Source organism: Marmota marmota, unplaced genomic scaffold (assembly GCF_001458135.2).
Source record: "Marmota marmota marmota unplaced genomic scaffold, marMar, whole genome shotgun sequence".
NCBI lineage: Eukaryota > Metazoa > Chordata > Mammalia > Rodentia > Sciuridae > Marmota > Marmota marmota.
The window spans coordinates 28,148,438-28,174,703 of record NW_026000068.1 but is presented as its reverse complement, the minus strand read 5'-3'; the positions used below and the strand labels follow the sequence as shown (position 1 = coordinate 28,174,703).

Sequence of the window (26,266 nt, the reverse complement as noted above, 5' to 3'; positions counted from 1 at the left end):
TCAATCTTGTGGGGTCTCAATGAAGTGTTTGGCCAACTCCTGAGGTGCTTATCATCTTCTGGTATGCAAGAAGAAAGCAGGCTGCATGCCAAAAATTGCAAAATATTGGAGGTGATAATTGATGGGAGATGTGGAAGTGAGAGAATAAGCAAAGAAAAGGAGAAAGGGAAGAAAGGGAAAAAATAAAAAAAGGAGATAGTGAAAGTCTTATTAACAAGGTAATAATATTCAATTGTGTGAAATTACTATAGGCTTAGACGACCCAGTCAGACATTTTGGGAACACTATGGTGTTTGGGCTGTCTCCATAAAACAGGCTGGAAAAATTCCCAGAACACCAGGCTACTAGGCAATGCTTCTTTGGTTGGCAGCACTTTGCTGTTCACTTTTGATCACTGGAGAAATCTGAAAAGTAGAAGTTGCCCCACAGGCTGCTGGGAAAATGCCTAATGGTTCTCTGGAACAGGTTAGCAAGAGCTACTATGCCCTGCTTTGGACTTCACAGCTTTGAAATGAACAAAATGAGATTTTTAAAACTCTGTTAATTGACTTGCAAAGAAGGCTGAGGATATCTATATTATTCATCTGTGTAAACAGAAGAGAGAACAGAGCCAATGCCAGGAGTGGTGGGGGCCAATCCACCTGAGGGTAGAAGCTGGTATTTATTGCTAATTTGGCAATGATGTTGTAGTTGTATTAAAAAAGGAATTCATTTATTTTATTGAACATGCTAAGAATAGGACCCAATATTGGTCTTTTTGTTCTAATTAACAGAAAGTCAAAGGATGTGTTCTTGCTTTTAAAAATAGTATAAAGGATAGCATTTTGAAAAAAAAACGAATCATTATGTCCAAGTGATGAACCAGAACTGAACTTATCCCTTATAGCTTGAATCTACTGCGAAGAAGTCCAGAAATTTCATTTTTTACTAAGGAACTACTTTTAACCATAGTCAAGGAGTCATCAAAGACAAGATGCCCATAGACAGTGTAAGATGATTCCAGGTACTGACATCCTTGCAATATTCCACTTTGAATTTCCCTAATCCTAGAACCAGCAGTAGAATGTGAATATAGACAGAAATATGTTATTTTAATTTGCATGAATGTTCTTTCAAAGGCAAATGTTCAGCTGGTATTATTTGCCCGAGTTAGTTTATTTGTATCTTAATTGATAAATTTCTTCTCCTTACTTATACACATGTTATTAGACTCAGTCCTTACTGCTGTTTGTTATTCTTACATACCTTTGAATGAAGGTAGGTGAGAATTCAAGGTCCTCCATAATTTATTCCTGCTTTACTGATTCCTTTGTCTTCTCGCTAAATCTGATTATTTATCTTCTAGCAAACACCTGCTCATGTTTAATTTTGAGTTTTAATGATATCTCTTCTATAAAGATTTCTTGACTTCCTAACTCATATTAAAGTGTTGTGCATTGCTGCTTTTACACTTTGTGTACACTTACTAAGATAGATACTATATTAAATTTCCTCAGAGGTAAGCACATCTTTGTATTTGACTGCAAGCTCCCTGAGGACAAAGATAATGTCTTGTTATCTTTGTGTGCAGAAACCTAGCATGTTGTCTGCAACAAAATTCCATGATAATTGTCTCCCATTGGAGTTATAAAGCAGACAAGACAGGATTGATGTTGGGCATGGTCTTCTACCCACCCTTGCTCTCAAGTGAGAACAGACTTGAAAAGGGAATGTATTAGTCCATTTTGCCTTGCTGTAATGTAATACCTGTGGCTAGAAACTTTGTAAAGAAAATATTTTTATTTAGCTCACATTCTGAAGGTTCAAAGACATAGCACCAGTATTGGTTGGGGTCTGTTGAGGACTTCATGGTGGATGGCAGGAGTATGTGAGAGAGGAAGAGTTCACATGGTGAGGCAGGAAGCCAGAGTAAGGGAAAGGGTTAACCCCCCACCCCCTCTCAGGATGCAGTGGTGCATGCCTGTAATCCCAGTGGCTCAGGAAGCTGAGGTAGAAAGATCAAGAGTTCAAAGCCAGCATCAGCAAAAATGAGGCACTAAGCAACTCAGTGAGACTCTGTCTCTAAATAAAATACAAAATAAGGCTGGGGATGTGGCTCAGTGGTCGAATGGCCCTGAGTTCAGTTCCCAGTATCCCCCCACGCCCCGCAAAAAAGAATAACTCTCCAGTATTGATTCCTTCTGAAGACAGCTCCACAAATGACCTGGGGACTTCCCATGAAGGATCTAAGACTCCTCCTCCAATAAGACCCACCATTTCTTAACATCATCATACTGAGCACCAAGCTTTTAACCCATGAACCTTTGGAGATGGTTAAACGATATCCAAACCATAGCCAGGAGGAACATGTTGGACTCAGGACAGTAAAGGCAAAGAATGGAGCTCCGATTATTTTTTCTAATAGGGCCAATGAAATGGGTGCCAACTAATCAGGAGATGTCTAAAATAACTGTTGCTGTGCTGGAATTCTCTGTAAATTCTAGGATCCCAAATATCCTGATGGATCTGTAAGCCACAGTGGACAACCAAAAGGGCACATAAACCAGGCTGGATAACTTGCTACCACAGATGGGATTTACATGTTTTAATTGCATGCCCAGACTTACCAGAATTGCACAATGGATTAGCTGAGCTGATCTGTCTGGATTATTTCATTGGTCTAGCAAGGCAACTTTGCATTTTATGGGATTAAATACTTTTACCCTTTTCACTGTGTTATGATGGGGCTTTGTTGTGCATTTTAATGAGTGGTTTTGCGTGAATAACTGGGTAAAAAATGGGATGCACACATATGTCATACATGTGTAGTTACATGCATAGCTAAGGCATACATCGTTTTATATATTTCGATATATATAGCCTATGTATGTATAATAGTTGTATATATTATTGATATATATATAATCTTATATATATTCATGTATACGTTCATATATATGTATTAAAATGTGGTTAAATATATTTGACTCCTATTGAATGTATTGCTGATTATCAGTCTTTCTCATGAACAGCATTATTGAATCTAGTGTCTATGTAATTTAGTCTTTGGACCTACACTTCCCCAATATAAAACCTATTCAATATCATCTTTGCTTTACTTCACGCTCTCAGATTATCTAGATACTGCCATATTGTTTCTTTAAAATCGCTTGCTTTTTCCCTACTTTTGACTCATCTGCAATTTAGGTGGCCTACCCTCTATGACATCATCCAAACTCTTGATGAAAACCAGCATTTATGCCTAAGTAATGAGGAGTATCCCCCTTCTCCACACCACTAGAAACCATCTTTCAGGCTGACATCAATATATTTGTCTAGGCCCTTACTAATCTGCATAATTTTCTGGGTATCTAATTTACCTTTTTCAGTGTTGAACAAAGACGGGTAAGGCCATTTTGTGATCCCAGAGAGTCCATGCTTTGGTATTTCCCCATATACCCTGTAAATAACAAGAAAACAATGCTGCCATTTGCCTTTAATTTTACCCATGAGGAACTGACCCATTGATTCTTTGGATGGCTGCCTCCTCCTCTAGGTTTTCATAACCTGCCCTAAAGTAATACATTTTGAATCTGCCCAGGGATTTATATGATACTCATTTGTCTATCACTGGGGAAACCGAAGGCTTAAAATGTTGTTTGACATTTCTAGTCCCAGGCTTCCATCTATCACTGTGGTTTTGCTCCAGGCTCATTCTAACTTAGAGTTTTTCAAAGGCCAACATTTTGAGTAGTGGGGTCAGGAGCTATTAATTCTTTCTTTCTTGGGGACTGAACCATGTACAATCATTTGCTCACTTATTAATATTTTCTATCTATCTATCTATCTATCTATCTATCTATCTATCATCTATCTATTTTGTGGGGAACCAGGGATTGAACTCGGGGCACTTGACCACTAAGCTACATTTTCAGTTCTATTTTGTATTTTATTTAGAGACAGGGTCTCACTGAGTTATTTAGCATCTTGATTTTGCTGAGGCTGGCTTTGAACTTGTGATCCTCCTGCCTTTGCACCCGCCCCTGCCCCTGAGCCATTGGGATTACAGGTGTGTGCCACAACACTAGGCAATATTTTCAATATTTATTGAACATTTTCTAAAAGGTTCTGTGAAGAGGTAAGACTTAGTTGTCATCATTGAGGCAGCTACCAGGGATGGTGTAGGACAGTGGTTATCAAAATATTATCACAAATCAGCACCATCAGCATCACTCTGGACTGTGTTAGAAAAGCAAATTTTGGTGCTACACAAAGACATACTGAATCAAAAACTCTTGGAAGCTGTCTTTTAACAAGTCCCTGCCCTCTGGATAATTATAATGACATGCACATTAAAATTTGAGAACCACTGGAATAAGTCACATATGTAAAGAACTAATTACAGTGCCACACTGTAGTTGTTGCCAACCTGCTTCTGGAGAATAGAGGAGTGACTAAGCAAAATAATATGGGAATACATCATATGTGTATCTTAGTCATGCATATAAGTAGACAGGTATAATTTGGCTTCAAGTTTTCCTCTACAGAAATAAAAGGTCTCTCCAGCTGCTTATCGATGTATATTATTTTAACATTGGGCAAAGTTTATTATTAAATCAATAGAAAACTAGTTATATCCAAACATTTGCAGAATGAGATGGAATAATAAAGGACAAACTAATCAACTAATTAATTAAAGAGCCATGAGCAAAGGAGGCCAAAACCTGATGAAGTAACATACTGAAACTTACTCAAACTAAATTGTAATCAAGCGATCTAGCAAAAGATAGGTTTTCCAGGTTGTATAGGTGCTAACAAATTGAGGCAAGTCGGGTACAGGTGATAAGATCAAACTTGACTCACTGGCATTTCTCTCTGGCATTTGCCCTCTCTGCCCTCCTGACATAAGGTGAGATCAGTTGGCATTTCTTAATGCCTTTGTATCTTACAGGTAAGATAGCTCCTGGGCTTTATGGCATACCAACATTCTCTGAATGATTTAGGAAGACTTTTGTTCACTTTTATTTTCTCTACAGGATTTGACTTTATTCATCTTTATTCTCTGATGATTCATTAGTTGAAGCATTTGTGTAATAGTCTCTTTTCTTTCTTTCTTTCTTTTTTTTTTTTTAGTACTGAGGCTCTAACCCAGAGCCTCATGCATGCTCAGAAAGTACTCTTAACACTCTACTCCTTACATCTCTAGTCCTTAGTTTCCCATTTAAAAAAACAAAACAAACAATAACAACAACAACAAAAATGATGGATGCAGTTTATAAGATCCTATTGAGATTGCAGATATCAGGAAGGCTTCTCATTTCACTTGAACAATGGACAGACAGGTTGTCTGTTTCACATGGAGGTGTAGTATCTAAGATCATTATTCTAGTTAGCTACAGGGGAACCAAGAACCAAGATAGCTGTTCTAAATGTCCTACAGTGAGCTTCCCACATGACTATCCCTCATTGTAATTACAGCAGACTTCCATTTTAGCATCTATTCCTTTGTTCTTTATTTGTTTATACATTTGTCATTCTCACTGGATTGAGAATACTAGGTTTACTGCTATTTCTCTATTCCCAGCAACTAACACATACCTAAGATGATTTGTTCAATAAACATATATTGCATAAATAAATGGATGAATGGTTGGGTATATGGATGAATCAAAACGACTCATGACCAGTGCTTGATTTTTCTTTTTTAAAATGATTTATTTTCTGAAAACTGGCCTATTTTGTACTAAACAATTAGAGTAGTGACTAGCACAGAGATTTAAGGCTATACTTTTTACATTGTATTTCAGGTTACTACTGCATGTGATGCAATGTTTCTATTAAAAAGAATGAAAGTGATCAGTTATAAAGTTCTTATGCTGTGCCTAATGTTTTGCATTTCTTATTTTATATTCACGACAAGCAAGTATTTATGACTGACAATATTGGTAGACATGTATAATATTTTTAGTGGAAAACATTCGTTTTGGAAATTCAGGTTTAATCTCACAATCTCAACCTTTTCACTTACACCTTTCTTTTCTGATCACACTACTCCTTATTTTTAATTGTCTTTCTCTAGCACCTATTTGTTTCTCGGTCTTACCTCAATTAACTGACTTTATATTAATTTGGTGTATAAAAATAGAATTAGAGAAAATGTTACCCTAATTTGAGCAGAACACTGAGGTTTTTTCTTTATGGCTGTGATCCAACAGGCATAAAAGGGAAGGTGGTTGGTTCTAGTTTCCTTGGCTCATTTAATGGTTTTGTGGGTGGTAGAGACCCTGAAGATGCTGCCTTTTCCACTCAAGGCCAATATTAATGAACTATAGAAAAGAGAACTTATTCTACTTTTTGGTAACATCTGTCTCACTTGGGTACACATGGTCTAAATAGATTTTTAAAAGCATTTTATTAGCATACTGAAAATTCCCATTAAACGCTAGACTAGAGAACTCACTAAGTCACACACTATATTGAAAACTGTCCTTCATGAGACTTCAAAGGATAGGCCTAATACATTTTTCTCATCTCTATATCAATGATTCTATTATACTTAGCATAACTTAATTCTTTCGGTATCTCAAAAATGAAAATTTATTACATACAAGTCAAGTTTTTTGAAAGCACAAGGAAAAAAATAATATTTAATGAGGGATGAGATGATTTTTAAGTGCCAAAGTGTGTTCCTAAAAGGATTCATGTTATTCAAAATTTTTGAATTGCTCTTCCCCAAGCATTCCAATGGTGAGATAGGTTTTAATGGTATTCAGACCTTAACACCCAGAAACATTTTGGGGGAGAGGAGGGTCTCATGAGAGTCAAACACAGAAGTATCTTTAGTATATCTATATTTAGTTATAAAAAGGATGTTGTGAATATGACAATTTTCATGTGTGAACATAGGTCTTATTTCAGTTTGTTTGGCAGACAATCTCGTTTTAATGAATCACCTTGTTTAGAGGGTAGGTCTCAGATAAAATAGAAAAGAGCATTGCTCCAGATAAAATTAGTATTATTTTCTGTTCACAATAAGCATTGTACTATTTCATGAAAGACGAAAAACAAAATGAGAGAAAGAAACTCAAATCCCTCCAGCAATAATTTAATATTCCGAATTTTATAAAGTTTTATATCTTTTTCTTTAAAATTCTGGATTGATGCCAAAGTTCAATTTTTACTATAATAGTTGTATTCCATAAAAAAGGTAAAAATCAATTAAAGTCATATATTCTAGAAGAGCACCTAAATGTATGGAAACATTATTAAGTTAAAGCCTTTTTTTGTTGTTTCTTTTGGCAATTCTCCTCCAAATTGTGTCCAAACCACTTTGTTTCAGTGTAGAATAAAGAAAGCTGTGTGTTTTCTTTTCTTGGCAGGTGAAGGTAGAACTAATAGAGAGGAACTTCTCTAGCGGAGTGTGGGGCAGGGCACAGGCTAGCTGATGACGTCACTCTGCAAGGAAGAAAAACCCTCAAAGCTATTCCACTGGCTTTGTAGTCAATGTATGCTGCTGTCTGGTTTGCAGTGCCTTCATTCCAAAAAGCTTAGTGATAATGAAAAATATAAATAAATAAAATACCTAATCTCAGTACCAAACGTGGTCTGGTGTCTCCTGTAGGATGACAAGTGCTTCATGCAAATCAATTCTCAAACTTTATGATGCCTTGTTTTATGAAATTTGTTTTTTTGCCATGGCTTCCTGAGCCAAAGGATTTTTTCTCATGTTCATAGGAAATATGAATTGATTTAGTCTCGCTTTCCCTTGTGCATGGGGAAAAAGAAGTATACCTGGCCTTTCAAATGAACCAATCACTTCAGAATAAGGTCATCCATTCAGCTGAAGCAAGATTGCTTTCAGAAGCAGAACAATAGCTCTGTATAGGAAGGCATGCATTTTGGCAGACTTAGACTATATCTGAACGTTTTTTCCAAAATCCTTTAAAACTCAAACAAAAACTACTCTGGAAATATCGTGCCAAGTGGCTACTAGTTTCAAGTAAGTATACACACACATAAACACATGCACGCTCCTCTTTTTTTTTTTTTTTTTTAAATCTCTGATACCTCTAGTTTGATGAAAGAATAAGCATAAGCATATTTTATATGACCATATATTATTTATCTTTTTTCAACAATGTATACAGAAAAACACATTTGCTTTAAGAAGAAAACGTATTATTAAAAAATATACCAAGAAGGAAAATATAATCTACAACTAAACTGTTAGTGATAATTTAGTATCTTTATGTTATTGTTGATTATAAATATTTGGGATTTTTTCCCTTTTCTGGTAATTCTTCAGTATTTTTTTCAGTGGGAACTAATAACTTAAACTGCGAACATTTTAATGCTAATTTTATTCTTATTGACACATTCCATATTTATTGAATCCTTAGAAATGTGCTTGTGCATTCTTTTCTGTTTCCATTTCTCCTGTTCTATGTATCAATTGTTTCAATCTCTCTCTCTTTGCCTTTCCCTCTTCCTCCCACCTTCCTCCTCCTCTCTCTCTATTTCACGCACACACACACCCCACACACACATATTCCTTCAAATATTTTTTGTTTCATCACTTTTTCCACTTTATTTAGAACTACAAACACTTGTCACTTTGATTTCTTGTATAATATATACATTAGATAGAATCATGGAAATATGCAGATTTGGATGATTTTGGGGGGGAGGAGAAGATTGTCTCACTGGATTTTTTTTTTTTTTAATAGTGAAAGAGGAGACATAAAAGGATTATGTCTGAACAGGGAGCAAAAACATAAGAATGAGTCCTTCAAGAGGATGGGTATGTGTAGATGTCAGTGAGACCACTTCATGCATCAGGAGGTGTATTCAATGGGATGCAGAGATGAAAAACAATGGCGTGATGGGAAAGTGAGGACATGGAGGTAGGAAGTGAGATGGTCTGTCAGAAGTTCAGTACTGTTGAAATGCAAAGTGTGAAGATGAGACATCAAAGGCAGGTGTTGAAATCATTAGGGATCAGATGGTAATAGACTATGCTTGGAGTGATGGAGTTTTGGGCTTTATCTCGTATGTGGCAGAGTCTTCTAAAGGTGTTAAACAAAGGATTGGCATGTCCATACATGCAGTTAGCCATCATTCCAGCAGATGTGTGGTGAACAGAGAGAAACCAGGCAAGGAGAAATGTGGAGGCTTTAACTAAGGAACTGGCCAATGAAGGGGAGAGAGCTAACCCTCTTGAGTGATACTAAAGAGAAAAATAGACAATGTAGGCAAATGATTAGATAAGGGGAAATGAAAAGCCAGTTAAGAAGCACTTCCTGGTTATAGATTTATCCAAGTCGATTGAAATTGGTGACTCTTACCAAGATTAGAGTTATGTGAGAATTAAAAAGGCTAGTGGGGAGGAACTGAATGTTTTATTGTAAAATATACAGGTGGAATTACTGTAAGCACTTGATTATATGGGTCTTGAACTTGGGAGAAAGTTAATGGTACTAGAATTTATAAAATATTAAGCATTCAGAAGGTGATTAACATTATGAGAGGTAAGTATATAACATGAAAGAGAACAGAGCTTGTGATAAGTCGCTGGGAGTATGTTCACAGGAAGAGAGAAGACATTCAAAGAACCAAAGAGGTAGAGGAGTGAAGAGAGTTTTATATAATAGAGTTTAACAGTTGGGAGGCTTTTAAGAATCATCGATTTGAAAAGAAGTGGCTAAAATTAATTAGAGAGTTTAAAAAGATGCATAGGGCCATACTTGAAATATTAAGGCATTTCATATTCTTTTATTTCAAAGGAAGATTAGTTGAATCCACAATCCAAATGTGCAATTTGGATTAATACAGATATTTCCATGTTAAATCAGAGACTAGAGAGTTTAAGAGATTAACAGAAAATATCATCTTCTTGGTGTATATTAAAGAGAATATGAAGATGGGTCAGAGAAAAGCATAGGCAGAAGCAGTAAAGCTAGAAAACTAGGTAGAAAATCTACCAGCTGTATAAAATAAATTCTGTATTTAATTTTACAATCCTTTGTTTTACTACTCTCTGGCGACACTGGTTTTGTAGGGTTTCTGGCATGTTCCTATAAATATTTGTGCACTGAACCTGCTTCTTTGAATAAAAGGGTTCTTTAAAAAAGAACATATCTTGCCAAATTGAACTTGCTATTTTTTTCTGGAGCCATATGTATCATATCCCGGTGAGTTCTCTGGGAGAGAGCTCATGAAGATGATGAAGGTAGGTAAGATTCTTTCTACTTCTGTGCCTTAAACTGTATGGTAGTGACTTATTTAGTTGTTATTCAGAAGTAGGGAAACAGGAAATTTGTGTTGAATGAAAAAGCCAGTCTCCAAAGGTTTTCATGGTCATTATAAAGAGGAAGGTGTAAGAATACTTACTGAGAACCAACAGACTATTTGTATTATTATCTTTATTTAGCAGAAGAAAATAAAATTCCCTGGAGTAACAGAGAATGGGGAAAAAATGCTTACTCTTTAGGAAACCTATGGTGGGTGACATCACTGCTAATAGTGTTCATATATGTCAATGGGCTAATGAATACTTTTAGTCTTTAAAACAAGTTTTTTTTTTTTTATTGTTTGGTTCTGAAGGTCAAACCCAGGGCCTCAGGCATACTAGGCAAGTACTATAAAACTGAGTTACATCCCCAGCCTCAAAATAATTATTTGAGGATTTTACCCCACCTTCCCATGAAGAAATCAAGCAGTAGGAAAATTAGTATTGAAAATCAAACAGCTAGTCAGTTATAGAGATGCCATTTCAAAATCAAAGGAACCAATGTCAATGGTGTTATTTAATAACCAACAGATTCAACTTCAGTTGAACAAAGTCTAAAATGAAATTAATTTCAGGTTGGTAAAATGTAGGTGCTATGAAACTCATGCTTGTTGGTACTGGGGTCATTAAATCTAGACCAAAATTATTAGACAATCCTGTGTCATGAACGGGTGTATTTGTTTTGTTTTGTGTGTCACAAAGCTGGAGAGTCTCTCTCTCTCTCTCTCTCTCTCTCTCTTTCTCTCATTCAAGAAAAAAGGAGCCGGGTGCAGTGGGGCACTCTTGTAATACCAGTGGCTCCAGAGGCTGAGGCAGAAGGATCCTGAGTTCAAAGCCAACCTCAGCATTTTAGCAAGGTGCTAAATGGGGAAAGTCTGTGAGACTCTGTCTCTAAATAAAATACAAAAAGGGCTGGGGGTGTAGCTCAGTGGTTAAATGCTCCTGGGTTCAATCCCCAATACCCACACCCCCCCCCCCAAAAAAAAATAGGGAAGGAAAATACTTCATATCCCTTAGTCCTTGTAGAAATAGATACAACAGTAGTGGGAAAAACTATGACGTAAAGAGGGAGATTATCACATATGGCCTCCATTTATATCCAACTTTAGGGAGAATTGGGATATTTATTATATATGAATGGAAGAGCAAATGAGAGATCAGTGTGTACAAATTCCATTCAGTGCTGTCCTTACTTTCTATGCTGGCTACTTTCTATGCTGCTGCTCTCTGCTTTGGTTTGGTGTTAACTGTCTAAACCATTTCCTCTCCCAATTTATGATTTGAAGCCTACCTTTTAGACTCACAGAAATTGTTTGACCTCAGAGAAATTTACTTTTGGTTAAGATTTCATGCCCCTTTTTGTGGGCTGTCCCATCAAGAAGCCCAGTTGGTCTTGGTCTACCACGTGGGCTCTAGCAGCAGGAGGGTCACCTCTTAGAAAGGATAATAAAGCAAGTAAGAGCAAATAAATGCAGAGAACAATTGGTTATCCCAATATAATTTGCACATGAGTCATAGTTTTAAAACACTAATCACCAGTATCCTATTGTTCCTGATTACTCGAAGATAACTACTTCAAACTACTGGTTTTGAGGAATTGTGGTGACTAACCACAGGTGTACTGCTTAGATTTTTTTTTTAAGAGAGAGAGAGAAAGAATTTTTTTAATATTTATTTTTTAGTTTTTGGTGGACACAACATCTTTATTTTTTAATTTTTATGTGGTGCTGAGGATCGAACCCAGCGCCCCGAGCATGCCAGGCGAGCACGCTACCGCTTGAGCCACATCCCCAGCCCCTGCTTAGATTTTTTTAGTACATCATTATTTTATTTTGTTTTTGAAGTGCTGAGAATTGAACCCAGGGCCTCATGCATGCTAGGCAAGTGCTCTACCATTAAGCTACATTCCTAGCCCAGCCCAAGAAGTTTTCAGTTCTTAGAAATTTTTCTACCTCCCTGTCTTTCAGCAATGCAGATAATAAAAGGTACAGTCTTAACCTTTTGATACTCAAATAATTGTTTTATCACATTTTGTTTTAAATATGGTTGGTTCTGGAAATCAGTTAGCCCCTTTACACAGCCTAATTTCTCTATACTTGGGAACTAGAAGTAATCATCTTTTTTTTTTTAATACATCTTCTGCAAGTGTACTCTTCTGTGTCTTTACTCATGGAGTACACATTTTGGTGTACTCCATGAGTACAATTTTGGTAGCAAAGAAGATCCACAGAGAATTGTTCTTTGGACCTGAAAATAGGTCAAAATACAGATGGCAATTTTGACTCAAGTTTAATTAAAATAATACATAATTCTGGACCAAAACAAAATGGAGAGGGAGAGACAGATAGATAGATAGATAGATATTTCAATATTGTTGAAATACTTCTTTTTCATAGATAGATATATAGAGAAATTTATGACTTCATTTGGCTTTAATATTCATCTCTATTTCATAATTTTCCTTCAGTCTGGATTCCTGTTGGATTTTAGCTATTTTAGAATGGTGGGGGCAAGGGACAAAATAAGAAGGAAATGACAGCTGTAATAATCACGGTTGATTAATTGATTTTTCTTTTCTTGCCCTAGTGGTGATTGAACCCAGAACTTCAGTGAGCCACACACGTAAAACAAGGATAATGATTTAAAACAAAAACACAGCAGGTGTTTTTGGCAAGTGTTGGGGAATGACTAAAGTTACTTATAGATGTATAATACAAACACAACACCTCACAAAGAAACAGAAGTATTTCAACAATATTGAATGGCCATAGCAAAGTCATTGGCAATGTGATTTACCTGAATAGTTTTTCTCATTTCAAATTAGATATAGAAATGTTTTAATGCAGTAGTTATTTCCAGAGGGATCTGTGATATGATATATATAGGCTTCTATTATTAGATTCCTGTTTCCTAAGTCATTTATTTCCCAGTAAGAAAGTTCCTTCTCTGAATTGAGAAAAAAATAAATGAAATACAGCTCTTTTAGATATTGTTACTACAAAGAGATGGTATTTTAAATGAATTAATTGGTTAGCAACATGCCAGATAACTTTTGTCACTTGTTTGACCAAATTAGTCGGGTGTCAGGCCTGGGGCTAGCACCACTTTGAACCTTCTTGTGATTACCTTTTGGTAATCCTGTGGTAATCTATCAGAGGGAAGGAAATCCTGTACTAGAACATGTTTTTTGTCCTCTTCTTTTTCTGGAAAATTGTCTAAACTTTATGGAAAAGTTATGTTTAGACATTTTTAGAGAAAAAAATTATTCAGCTAGATTACCATAGGATTGACTCATTAATTGCTTGATTTGAATAATAATTTACCATTTAATATGCTTGATTTTAGCAAAGGGGTTATTTGAATATCACAGAAAGTCCTTTTTCTAAGATTAAATCCAAGTTTCCTACTGTTGATCTTCATAGTTATCATGACTATTATGTATAACTATACTTTAAGTGTTATTGTAATGTATTTTTAATCTCAATAATTGCATTCAATTCCTAAATGATATAATATATGATTTTGTTTAATAAATACCTATCAATATATAAACACATAGCAAGTATATAAATATGTGCACAGTAATATGTAGATTCTGATAAAGAAAAAAAGAATACATTTTTGGTGAATTTTGTAAGACGATATATAGGTGTACTACTAAGAGATGGTATTTTTTTTTTTTAAAGAGAGAGAGAGAGAAAAATTTTTAATATTTATTTTTTAGTTTTCGGTGGACACAAAATCTTTGTTTGTATGTGGTGCTGAGGATCGAACCCTGGCCACACTCATGCCAGGTGAGCGCGCTACCACTTGAGCCACATCCCCAGTCCAAGATGGTATTTTAAATGAATTAATTGGTGAGATTAGTAATCTAACAGGAAAAGTGGTAGAAGTTCCCATAATTTGATAATTCCCAAACATAACAGGCTTGCAGTTACTAAAATGCAGAAAACAACCTGCATATTTAAGATGTTCAAATTGGTTAAGTAAATTATTTTATAATTACAGAAAAGAACATTAATCATTTTGATAAAATATTTTAATAATATAGAAAAGATTTTATTCTTAAATATATTATAGGGACATGCAACAGAATATTAGCTATATGTGATCATTTGAGGAGTCAAATGATGGGCCTTCTCCCCAGAATTCTTTCAATTAAAAAATAGTAAGGAAAGCACAAAGCATATAAACTCTATGTGGATGGATATTTTTGATCCGTACTAATTGCTGCTGTATTGCCTGCAAAATGTGGAAAATATTCTTTAAGTACTTTGAAAATAGCTTTAATTGTTAAAACTTTTACATATAAATTTGGAGGCCTACATTTTCTCATCTCTTAAGAAATTACCATAATGATAAGAAGGCAATGTAATCCCATATAATGCCTGAAGTTTTAATGTAGTTCAAATAATAAACTTTCTGATAGACAAAAAAAAAATTAAAAAGGCAGCCACAGAAGTTGTATAGTTAACTTTGAAAATAGTGAAAAAAAAAATCTTTGGAAAAAGCAAGGATTTAACTGGGTCTTAGTTTTTAAAAATTCTTCTCATGTGAAACTTCATAGGGAGAGGTGACACAGAGTGACTTAATAAAAAAATCAACCTCAAAAAACTTCCTACATTAAATGTCAAGGTGAGATTCCTATGGTCTTTTACTATAGAAATGCTTAATGAAAGCCCGGGATACCATACCAAAATATCCTGGAGAAAGCAGACCTACAGAAGGCCAAAACAATACAACTAATACTCAGGTCCTTGGGATGCCTTGATCCACACATGGTGTCTATTAACACATAAAGAACAGACTCTAGTTCTTAAGAAACCTGGAGGATCATTGCCTTTCCAGGAATGGATGTCATCAATAACAGGGAATTTGTTTTTGAAAACATTTTTGTGTACTTTATTAGAGCAGTGAATTACTACAGGGGTGGCAGGAGAATGATTCCAAGTACTGATAGGGTCTTCACAGGGTTGCCTCCAAATAGGTTTTATTATAAGAGATTATTTTAATTGGTCTGTGTTCATTCCAGTGCCTCACATATAATAAATGGTTAGTAGATGTTTGTTGTAAAAAAACAGGGAGGAAGACGGGTTTATCCCTTAGGACTTTAAAAGAAAGTTTTCACTTACTTTCTGGTGCCTAAAGTTTAAAATCAGATGGACAGAGAAGCTTGCTTATTTTTCTTCCCCCAAATTAAATTTTAGCATATATTCATCTATTCATTCACTTATTCACTTAGTCAACAAAACTTTATTGAGTGCCTCCAATGTACAGTCCCCTTTGTAATACAGTGCTTTATCATATAGTGACCTTGTCCTTAAGGAACACTTACCCAAGGACATCTTCAAGGCTTTGACCACCCTGCTTAGAATCAATAAAGTCTTGGGAAAGTTTGCTGATGTGATTTGTCAAATTTAAAGGGTTGAAAATAAAGTGTAAGTGCTATCAGAGCCATCTTTCCTCAGCAAGAATGTAGCCCCAACCCCAATCAGGGTAAGTTTGAATATTAGTGAGAGACTACTTTTCTAAAAAGCACATTAGAGTCTCCCAAATGGCATTATAATATTTGCACTCAGCAGTCTCCAAAATGGCAACCTAGAGACTTTGAAATCAATGGAGCTCCACTCAGAGGAAATAATGCACACTGTGAGGATGTAGCCCCGTGTATCATCTAATGAATGATACCCAACAGAATTAGCATGCATTTGAGATGTCATTGTGGTTTGTTGTCTTTCTTTTTCCTTCCTTTATAAAAAGTTAAAGGGGAAACTAGATAATGCAGCTAATATTTTGCAACAATGAAAAATTAAGGCCTTTTTAATTTTCTGTTTCTCTTGTCATTTGCATTTCTCTGTCATCTACAGATCTAGTACTCAGTTTTTCCACATAGAATGAGATAGGTAGACTTTCTCTCCTGGATGCATTAAAATGCTTGTGGAATGCTTTGGGTAAAATACTTTTTTTTAAGTGTTATTTCTAGTTTGAGGAGAGAACATAAAATATTAAAACATCAGCTAGTTTTTATTGGACACACTATTCATTTTCTTTTCTTTCTTCCATCCTGTCTTTTAATCAACATTTATAGACTGCTTTGCTTTGCCAGGTATTGGAAATAAAGATGTGAAAAAAAACGTGGATATGATTTGTGGTTCCATCAAATTTCTATTTTACTTGGAATAGCACATTTACAAAATGATATTGAGAACAATGCAGAAATTGAAACTAGATAAAATTATAGAGAATAATTTGATGAGCAAGATCACATTAGTATATGGGGAAAATTATTTGATCAAATAATAATAGAACTGAGAACTGGGTGATAAACAAGAAGGAAACAGTCAAGCAAACATCCAGGGACAGAGAGTTCCAAACAGAGGAACAGCAGTTCAGAGGCTGTGCTTGATTTGTTCAAAGAGTAAATAAATATCTAGCCCAAGTGAAGATTATAGCACTGAGGGAAGCTTTTTTTGTTATGATAAAATAAATTGGGAGGAGGAGATCATGTAGAGTTTGGAGCCCTGGTTGGAAGCACAGTTTTAATTCAAATGGAAAGTAATTAAAATTTTTAAGTTGACAGAGAATTTTTTACATATATATATATATATATATATATATATATATATATATATATAAATATTTTTCTTTCTTCTTTCTTTCTTTCTTTCTTTTTTGTAGTGGAAATTGAATTCCAGGGTGTTTTACTGAGTTACATTCCCAATTCTTTTTAAAATTTTGCTAAGTTGCTGAGGTTGTTCTAAAACTTGCAATCCTCCTGCCTCAGCCTCCTGAGTTGCTGTGAATACAGGTGTGTACTACCACACCAGCAGAATTTCATTATAAATATTGTAAAATAATTACCCTGACTATCATGTGGAAAGTAGATTATTGTCTGTGAAGGCAGGTGAGGATGGATGTGAAGAGGGACTCTAGATAAAATTTAAAGGTAGAGATAATAGCACTTGCCCAGTGGTTTGGAAGTGGTAAGGATGAGGGAAAGGAATCCTGGAAGATTTCGTCCTAAGATTTTGTCTTGAGAAAGTGAATGGTGGTTTCTCTCGATGGGTCAGGGATACTAGGAGAGACAATTTGGGAGTCAGTGGGTTCATACAGAGAGTTAAACAAAGTTCTGTTTTGGAATTTCAGTTTGCGGTCCCTGTTAGATACTTAGATGGGGATGACACAAATGCAGTAGACATAGAATGATGGAGCTCAGGGACATTGTCAAAACAAAAAGAGAAACTCAATCATGTTTTAACGATGATAGCAATAGTCATGTTGACATTAAGTATTAATGAAATGCACTGTTTGGTATTACTTCATGTAGTCATGAAGCTACAGATTGCAGATAAAATTAGTCATGCCCCCTCTTCCCACATACTGCTTTGTGGGGGTGTTATATTTTCAAAAACATAGATACCCAAAGATGAACCAGAACTGTAGACTAAACACTATGTGAATAGAAGTCATTTCTGTTTTGCTTGCCACTCAACATTCAGTGGAATGTAAGGCACTATGGTGATACGTGGTTAATAACTATCAGGAATAAAACAATCAAGTGTAGCTATTAGTCTGTCATAGTTATTTTTAAGATCTCTGTGTTGTTTATTGTCATGGGTGTGCATATACCGCAGCATGATCTGGTCTCTGTGTATGTCACACCCCTCGGTCCCCTCCCAACTACACAGATGTTTTTGTAACCTCTTTGGTGCATCCAAAGGCACTTCCTCATCGGGGCTCTTAGATAGGCTGTTTTCCTTTCCCGGATTCTCTTCTCTTTTCCTGCTCCTCAGTCCTCTTTCTCTCATTAATTCCTTCCAGTTTTCCTGGCTTCAAGTTATGTGTCACTTCAGGAACTTCCCTTGATCCTACTGAATACATTTCTTTCCTATCACCTGTTAATTCTCCTGAATAGAATTTATGAAAATTTCTATGTATTTATTTGTGTAATTGTTTGGTTCTTATCCTTCTTTTTTTTTTTTATTATAGACTGCTCTGTTTTGCTCACCATTATATCCAGGTTGAAAAACTGTAAAATCTACCCTGTTTCGATAAATTAGCTTTTGTGTTTTTTTTTTCTTTTTTTTAAGGTCATGTTGACAGGGAATTAAAGGTCTAATTTTTACTGTTCTCCTTTTTTTTTTTTTTTGGTACCAGGGATTGAACCTAGACACACTTAACTACAGAGCCACATCCATTGAACATAGAGGCAATTAACCACGGAGCCACATCCCCAGCCCTTTTTTTGTATTTTATTTAGAGACAGGGTCTTGCTGAGTTGCTTAGGGTCTCACTATATTGCTGAGGCTGGCTTTGAACTCACGATCCTCCTGCCTCAGCCTTCTAAGCTTCTGGGAATTCAGGCATGCATTATCACGCCTGGTGATTCTACTTGATTATTGATATCCACTTAGAACTTAAATCAAATGGTTTCATGATTTTCAAAGTGACAAGAATTGTGGAATGTCTTAAAATGCAAGATGGGGTGGGGCTGGGGATGTGGCTCAAGCAGTAACGTGCTTGCCTGGCATGCGTGGGGCACTAGGTTCGATCCTCAGCACCACATAAAAATAAAGATGTTGTGTCCACCAAAAACTAAAAATAAATATTAAAAAATTCTCTCTCTCTCTCTTTAAAAAAAATGCAAGATGGGGAAAAAATTGCAAGATGAAAGCAAGGCTGTTTTATTCAGGAAATTGGTCAAACTATCAATGAAGTGTGCACCAGGAAAAGAATCACATATGCTCTATTTTTGAAGAAATGAAAGAACACAAAGGCAGAATTTTCATAGCTCACATATCTGTTTTTCAATCGAGATTATTCAGGGACTCGGACTGAACTTAATATAGTAAAAATCTAGGACACCATCAGCTTCTGGAAAATCAGGATTGAATGTTTGTATTTTACCCAGAGCACAGAGGGCATGAAGTGGCATCTTTTGACTTAGTCATCAAGACACATTCAATTCAACTGAGGGGAGGTCGATGCTTCCCCTTCGGTACCTCATTCATATGATGTGGGAAAAGTATTCTTATATCCACTTATAGAAAAAATCTGTCTTTTCAAAATTACCTTGGAAAAGCACCTTCTGTCATGCAGCTGAAGAACTGTAAACTCTACCCTGTTTCCATAATTTAGCTTTTGTGATGATTATTTTTTTAAGGCTATGTTGACAAGAGAAGTAAAGGTCTAATATCTACTCTTAGAAGCTTGGTTCTTCTAACTAGAAAAGGCTAATTTTAATAAACACCTTTTACTCTTATATGTGTTATGCTTTATAGAACCACTGTTACCCAGTATTTGCTAATTTGCCTTATTATTGCCCCCATTACTATAAAATTTTAATGTTTATCAAGCACTTTCACTTATCTGATTTTTTACATGAGCATTCTGAGCTACACAGAGATTAATATCCTCATTTTGTGAATGAATTAAAGCTTAAGGAGTTTGAATAACTTCAGAGACACAATAGTTTAATGAAAAGGGCATGCACATTAGAGTCCAGAAAGCTGGGTTTGTATCCAGATTTTATTAGTTACTGGCTGCAACTTACTTATTAACCCTAAAGCTCTCATCCCCTCTCACTCTCCACCCCAGCCAACCTTTGTTTATTTTATCTATAAAATGGTGGTGCTAATATTATTTATTTCATATCATTGATCAGAAGATTAAATAGCAAGGCATTTTTGAAATTTTACATGATTATCCCAAATGGTGGTGAGATTTTTTTTTTTTTCCAAATCTAGTGTTCTTTTTCATGCCACCATGCTAAATGACAATAAAGAGGTGAAAAACAGTGATGTTCCAGCCAACAGCTAGAAAGTTTCAAAGAAATGACTAGTAAAAGTTAAGATGGATAAACTTAATAGATTTTGGGTTTAGCAAAGAAATCAACTGAATGTAAAGAAGCCTAAAGTTAAAATTTAATGATTGGGGGAGGCAAGTGTATTTTCAGGTATAGGATGTTTGCAACCCAAAAACTGAAGACAAGGATTCTGGAAGCCTGATGACAAAATATTCTTTCATAGCCTATGAATTTAAATCTTGAAACAAAGGCTATAATGAAACATGAGCCACCCCAAAGTCTTGCAGTGTGCATCTCTCAGGCTGACGGGGAGGAGCTACCCAGGAAGACTGGCTTGTTATGTTTATGCTTCCTTCACAGGACCTTTGGATGTTAGCAGCCATTATCTAGCCATGCCTTGGCCAGATGAGCTTTAAGTACCTAGTACCTTAGATGAAAGGAAATATGTGACTGTTAACAGGCTTCAAAAGGAACCCTTAATGGTCCCCTGAAGACAGACAGAAGCATCCATCTCCCTGAGAAGATGTTTAGAAGGCATTCTGCTGGAAGATACCCCAGTACATATCATTCCATAATAATGAAAAAGCAATCACGGATTCCTTCACAAAAAACAGGATCCCCCCCCCCTTTTTTTCCCCCAGTGCTAGGGATTGAGCTCAGGGCCTTGGATGTGCTAGGCAAGTGCTTTACTACTGAGCTACACCCTTAAGCCCCCTCTTACTTCTTTCTCCTTATTCTTGCCAATTTCCTGAGTCCTCCCTTTAAAAAAAAAATTAGTTCCAGGCTTTAGGAACGAGACTAAGGTCATGCAGTAATCAGAGAAGACAGAAGTTAAATTCATGCTGGCAAAAATCCTACATTGTTTCCATTGATCCGCACCCTTTTTTATGTGATTTGAGAATATTTTCTCCCCCTGAAAGGAGCTAGTATTTTGCAAGGTACAACCTAAGATTCATTGAAATTTTAGGTTGAATTTAGCATCTTTAATTTTTTAACATTCCTGTTGGAAATGACACCATTTCCCTTAGTTCATTTTAAATCTAATTGAGGAGCACAATTGTATAAATAGTAGGGGTGGGAGTGAGGGAAGCATTTGAGGATTGTCCTACACAGCTATCTCCGATCCTTTTATTTCTGCCCACTGGCAATTCATTACCCAGTAGAACAATTTCATGTCAATTTGGTTAGGGTTCCTAAAGCAAACAATATTCATATTCTACCCAAGATAAAACGAATCTTACCAAGAAAGGAAAATAGGTAACATTGACAGAAAGAAAGTATTCTTCTTAATTCGGCACAAGATGAGGCTCTTAGGCAGTTGTCAATGTTATCAGTATGAAACTCATAGCGTTGGTCTAATCCAGAGGTTACAGAGATAGTGACAAGGTCAGACTGAAAGGGAGTAGGTCACCATTCATCTGATAATGGCAGATAAAAAGAGGCCCTTGTTGCCCACAGATCACCTGTGGGAATTCAGAAGCTGCTCTGTGTGTGGGAGTGGGGAAAGCTGCAGGCCCAGGGTGAACCTGCTTCTAATCACCTCTCAGTCTTCCCAGGCTGGGTTCTGCACGTTGCCGTCTGTAGCATACTACACTTCTTATACTCTGATACTTTCTCTTGCAAAAGCCAGCAGACATTATGTTCCCTTTTGTGGACAACTCTACCTCTTCACTTTTATCTTATCCAAGTAGGCACTTGAAGCATTTGGTAATTTACTTTCTGTGCTATTAATCCCAACAGGTTTACAAGAATGTGTGAGTGTATGTGTGTGTTCACGCCTGTGTGTATGTCTGCAAATGCCTGGGAGCTGTATGCTAGATTTCAGCCAAATAGAACTTGAACTTGAAATGCCTAGACATAACAGCTATGAAAATTGGGATTTATTAAAGCACAGAAAAAAAACCTGTTTGCTGTAATAGTAAGTAGCAAAGAGTTCTACAGAGAGAGTAACTGAGTGTCTGGCACACATATTTTTTTCTATACAATTGCTTTTCCTGAAATCTATTTTATTACTTTTGGAAACTTTCTGGAAAATAAGAAGGGAGCAACATGGTATTTGTGACACAGCCATGGTTTAAGTGCCATTTACTCTTCTGATTTTAACTAGTTAATCAGCTGGGGAGGAACTGTATCACTGAGCTAGCCCCCTTGCCCCCACTTGTATTTCTTAAAGACAAATGCCAATGTCATCTCATTTGTGAAGCTTCTCTCCTCTTGACCAGTTAAATTTAAACACTCTTTCCTTTACTTCCACTGCTGCTGCTTTCACTCCATTCAGTTGTTTAGGTGTATTTTTCCTTTCTACCCTGTAAGTGACCAGATGACTGAAGGAATGGCAATGAGCTAGACAGCATAAGTTTCACCCAGGGGGCTTAACACTGCTTTCCTCTCTCATGAGGCATACCTGTAGTTGAGAGGAAGGTTGTGTAACACTAACCCCTATTTAATCACCATTGACTTAAGGAATTTAAGGTAGACCTTTGAGGGACAATAGAATTTTCCATTTTTCAAGACTTTCTTGCTTGTCTTCTGATTTCTGAGCAACCCAGAACTAGCATCCACCTTGACCTAAGACTTAAACTAGACCTTATACTATTTCAGGTTATTCAAACTCAAGCTTTTTTTTTTTTTTAATACAGCTAGAATTTAAAGTGATTATGCCAAGTTATATATTTTAAACATATTGGGTGGGGAGGAGAGAGAGTATTACTTGCATGTATGTTGCCAGGTTTTGTGTCATTCTAATTGAGGCAATAGAGGTCCATTAACTGCAAGAAGAACTTAGCTACTAAAACTTGGGTATGGCCCACCCAAATGTCCATTGTCCATCAGATACTTGGGATGATAAAAATTCTGCTGTGGCTAGCAGCATTTTAATTTTTGCTTCCAGGCTTAGGAGTGCAGTTCGCAAATGGCAGTCGGCGAGGGTGAATCGGGGTGAGCTGGAACCCAGAAAGCACATGTGTATACCTAGTCGGATCTTGGCTGTGACTCTTTTGTCTATGCAACCTATTGAGGCTGTCTCTTTGAGGCTGGAAGCAGCACAAGTCTTTGGAAAACATGTGTGTATGCCTGTATGACATCTCTGCTGCTGTTCTCTGGCTTTTGTGTTTTGGCTACCTGCCACCAAAATGAATGGCTTTCAAATTGCTTGAAAAGTGAAATGGCACTTTCGTATAATTTTAGAACAAGGGAGCCACTCTTAATCTTTTTAAACTGACTTAGACACTTGTCAGTTATTTGAAGGGGTTTATAACTTTGTCACCTATGTAGTCATTCAGGTTCTTACAAAGCAAGTACAGTCAGTCAGTAACAGGAATACTTTTTTGACAGAAAGTGTAAGCACTGAAAACATTATTTAATTTGAACTTGATTCTGAATATTCAGCACCTTCCCTTTAGGATTCAAACCTCCTTCCACCTACTTGCTAGTTTTACGTGCTGGGTAAAAGACATCAAGGACTTCTACACAATTAATCTCGTTCAATTTTTCTTTATACATTTGATAAATAACTTGTCCATTCAATAGAATTTCTTCAGTTTGCTTTAGTATTTCCAGCTTTCTACTTCTCATTGGACTTTAAAATTTTTTCTTACTTATCACCCTTGTCATAATATGTGTAAAAGATTCTAGAATTCTCTTGACTTACTTTTGTCATGGGGTGGGGAATAAATGGAAGTCCCTATACATTGTATTTGGAAATGAAAGTATTTATAGTCATGATGAAGAAAGAAAGAAAGAAAGAAAGAAAGAAAGAAAGAAAGAAAGAAAGAAAGAAAGAAAGAGAGAAAGAAAGAAAGACATAAAGAAAGAGAGAAAGAAAGATTAAAGCCTTTAGTTTTTGTGTGCTTTGGTAGTTATTAGCAGTTTAAAACACTTCTAGTAAAACAGTAAAAGAGAAAAGAGGATTAAAAACAAACCTCACGTAAATAAATAAAAAACATCTGGCTGACAACTTGTATAAGTTCCAGACTTCTGCAGCTTTAAATGGTCAAACATTAAACCTCTGAAAGTGAAGATTTGTAGGGGAAATGTTAAGTGACCCTTAAAAGGCTTAAGGGGACATTGTCAAATAATTTGGGGGTCAAATATTGACCAAGTTTTAAACTGTCATAATCTAGTAGGAAATATGTTCCAGATTTTAAATATTTTTTATTTTGTAACTCTGGAGTTATTCATGAAAATCAATGAAAACACAATAGGCATTGTTTATTTAGAACCATCTCTTTGAGTTGTAAGTCAATAAAAATGAATAAAACTTCTCTTTTCATAATCAGAGATGTGCTGATATCAAACCCAAGTTATTGCTGCAAAGTCAGCATGTAATCTTATTGTCCAATGCTCTATCACACCAAAGTGACAGAGTCAGATGTACAAAATGCCCACATGTAAAAAGATGAAAAATTAAAAATTACAACGTGAAGCAGAAAGCTTATCAAATATAATAACATTCCTTTACTGTCATTCAGTTTTACTGCTAAAAGAACTTATTTGGATATATCGTCATTCTATGATTTCCAGGCAATATGGCCCCCACATTTGGTTAATGAAGTACAAACTATTCCATAAGCTATGAAAGGAATTCATTGTTTTTGTTTTTGTTTTTTTTCAGAGTTGAGGCTAGAACCCAGGACATCACACATGCCAGGCCAAGTGCTTCAGAACACTCCCAGCCCAAGAACTCTATCTTCAAATCTTTTCATCTGATTTCTCTTTAACATCTGATGTTATTACATTGATTTCTTCACTGATTGTTCTTTAGGAAAAATCTTAGCAATTCTTTTTATTTGCTCCCAAAATGATTTTGGATTCTTGTTATTAAAATTTGTAAATGTTCAGTTGAATCTTGATCTATAGGATAAAGATATTTTACAAATTTTCACTTGACTCTATCGCAAACCTCAGCGTACACTATCCTGTGTAATTTTGTCATAACAATAAGCACAGGTATTATTGTTAGAACATTGTCAGATAAGATGAATCACTGTATCATTTTAATAAAATGCATCCTAAGATGAAGTGATGTGGTATAGTTATAGCTATGCACTAATAAAATCAAAGTTATTTGTCATACAGTATTTTTTGGTTGCCTTTTCCCTTAGAAAAATTCATTGCTAAAATCAGAAGTGACTTTTCAACAGAGGTAAATCTCAAAATGAGGGATGAAAGAAAGGAGTACAATAAATTGTAAGGCTGCCAAAATTTTTCACGGAATACTCAAATGGCATTTGTGGTAATTATTTTAATTTTGATATAAATTGAGAAACTTCAAGGGAGGAAAAAAAAATTAAAAGCCCACAAGAGTAGAATATTGCAAGGTGCTTTTCTGACTGGGGAATGAATGTCTAAAGCATATTTGAAGGAAATATTTTTCCTTTTGTTCGATTTTTTTTCTCCTATCTTCCTATGAAGCATCAGAAACTGGTCACTCCCAGAGGCAAAGAACAGAAATAGATAAATGTGTGGTCTGATCTGATATGGCAAATTGGCTGTTCCTATTTTTTTTTCTTATAGCTGTTTCCAGTCAAGCATGGACATGATGATGAGAGAATGCTTGGGTTTACTGAGCCCAGTGAGTGAATGTTGGTATGTGTGTGCATGTGTGTGTGCACACACCCAGGCACACATGCAGTTTGCAAAACAAGTTCTCTTTTTAACATCTCTTTCTTTGAATTTTTGGAGAGACTGGTGCCAGGTGGAAGGCAGGGGGGGTGGGCATAAAGAAGCTTTTAAAGAGTTCAAAATTCAGAGGATTAATAACGTTTTGACATGACTGCCATTCTTATCATCACTTGGTCTTAAGTTCTCTTTTTTTTTTTTCCTTCTCAGGTTAGCCTGTTTGTTAAGGTTTACTGGCTTCCTGGTTCAAACAAAATGAAAACAAACAAGGAAGTTTATACCACAAGACAACATGAATAGAAAGATCAACTTGTGACTGAACACCATGTAAACAAAGTTCCCTGATAAGAATGACCACACATCACTTAGCGTTTGTCTGGCAGCACCTGGTTACAGGCAGATACTTCTTCAGTGGCTGTGGAATGAGGCCTGTGGAGGGGCCTGGAGCCAAGATTCCCACCACAGTTAATGGCTTTGCTTGCATTGATTTAAGTCTAACTCTAGCTCTGGGGAGGTAATTTCGTTTGGGTGCCATGATTCTTTCCAAAACAATCAATAGTTATGAATATACAATC

General features: G+C 35.9%; 1 protein-coding gene across 39 annotated transcripts in view; it reads right to left on the bottom strand.

Moving 5' to 3' along the window:
• Positions 1-26,266, bottom strand: part of Adgrl2 (adhesion G protein-coupled receptor L2) — a 624,560-nt gene that overhangs the window by 554,160 nt on the left and 44,134 nt on the right. Inside the window, exon 1 of one of the 39 annotated variants that reach the window (XM_048814140.1) lies at positions 3,360-3,378. The exons of the other annotated variants lie outside the window; for them this stretch is intronic. The gene's annotated coding sequence lies outside the window, so the exon portion shown is untranslated. Of the gene's footprint in view, positions 1-3,359; positions 3,379-26,266 lie in introns of those variants that run through there. 39 annotated transcript variants of the gene reach the window in all.